At 42.1% G+C, this 1,775-nt stretch overlaps 1 pseudogene; it reads right to left on the bottom strand.

The window, feature by feature from the left end:
• Nucleotides 1-390: 390 nt before the first annotated feature.
• LOC124823301 (protein SENSITIVE TO PROTON RHIZOTOXICITY 1 pseudogene) lies at nt 391-1,449 on the bottom strand (annotated as a pseudogene).
• Between the last annotated feature and the right edge of the window lie 326 nt (nt 1,450-1,775).

Genomic DNA, 1,775 nt, shown 5'->3' with positions numbered 1-1,775 from the left:
AATATCGAAATTTAAAATGATTTCTTAAAAATAAGTCGCATTTTACTAACAACATGTTAACATATTCTTTATATCACTTTTGCTATAACAAAATTTTATATAAAACTGTGACATTAAATATCCCTTCTGTTGTGTGAATTTAAAAATTTTAAATCAATTGTATTTGAGTCTAGTTTCTCTAAGTTTTAAAACTGTGAGTCTGACTTCTTGCTTATTGAATACTGTTTGTTTAAATTTAATATAGAAAGTATGTTAGTGAATCATCATCAACATTTCTATTGTGTTATTTATCCTAAAATTATGTGTTTCCAAGTTAATTAGGTTTAAGATTAATATGCTCCAAATTTTGAAAAAAGGTAATTTTTTTTTGTTCGATGAACAAGGATCATTTTCTAATATTTATTCCTTTTTATTTTTCTTAACAAGTACATAAAATACTTGCAATAAATCTCTTTTGATTAAATTAGAAATGAGTTTCGATTTGTGGGAAACCCCAAGGCGAAGTTTTTTCCGGTGAAGAGGTGCTTGCAGTGGAACCAAACCCAAATTCATCCAACCCATCGAAGAACCCTTCAGGTAACCCATCCAAACCACCGTCACTTTCCTTCACCAACCCTTCCACCACCGCCGCCGCCGCCGCCGCCGAGGTCTCCTTCTCCTCTTCAAGCATAGGCAAATGCCCCTCGAACAGCGCCACGTGTCCGAACAACTTGTCCTTCCGCGAAAACGTGGTTCCGCACGAGCACTTCCACGTGGCCTCTCCCCGACATTGCTTCATGTGACTCCTCAAGTCCGAGAGCACCGCGAAGCTCTTCTTCCGACACCGCTCGCACGACAGCGTTTTGGGACAGTGGCTCCTCTTGAAGTGATTCCTCAGACAGAACACCGACTTCAACGGCCTGAACTTCTTGTGCGTCTTGTTGCGGTTGCATCCTTCGAAGGGGCACGAGAACCGCGTCGTTTTCCCACGCTTCTCGCCACGCGCCCTGCTCGAGAGCGCGTCCGCAGTCTTGAACTCGTCCCCGTGGGCGCGCATGTGCATCCTAAGGTTGGCATCGCGCGTGAAGCCCTTCCCGCACACCTCGCAGAAGTGGAGGTGCTGCGCCAGGAGTTCCATCGCGTCCAGCTCCACCACGTTTGTTTGGTTGGGAGAGTATTCGGACGTGGGAGTCTCCGAAAGGGAAAGCACGTCCTCCGACGCTGCGACTAAGGCTGCGCCGTTGGTGATGACGTGGCGAATTGCGGTTAGGATCTCGTTGGATACGATGTTCATTTGGTGGTGTGTGAGGAGAGTGTGAGATTGAATGGATTGGGAGACAAAGCTCTGAAGCGAATCCATTCGTGTGCTGAGTTGGGAGAGGTTGCGAAGGGAAACATGCAGGGAATCTTTGTTGAAGTTGATGTTGTTGATTGGGAATTGCTGAGTGGTGTTTGGCATGTGGTTTTGATTGAGAAGATGATATGATGAGTGTAAGTGATTTCCATGAACACTACTTATATATGGTGTGATCTGATGTCTGTTGTACAAACTTGAAATTGAGGACTCCATTCCTTTTGTCCATACGTGAGCACGTGTTGATGTCAATTCACAAACAGTACTACTTTTATATTTTTCACTCTTTTTCTTTTTACCATCTTATTATTATATTTGTTAAGCTAAAGTCATGGTAATGCCAATTACTTTTCATTTTTATATTTGCACCAATAAATTTTGCATAGGTGTTCTTAAATAATCATTGGAATCAGTAGAAATAAATAGTTTAAGTATTTGTAAC

This window comes from Vigna umbellata, chromosome 1 (assembly GCF_029865625.1).
Source record: "Vigna umbellata cultivar VRB3 chromosome 1, Vumbellata_1.0, whole genome shotgun sequence".
Taxonomy (NCBI): Eukaryota; Viridiplantae; Streptophyta; class Magnoliopsida; order Fabales; family Fabaceae; genus Vigna; species Vigna umbellata.
The sequence above is the reverse complement of the archived record's forward strand: the minus strand, read 5'-3'. Positions and strand labels throughout refer to the sequence as shown.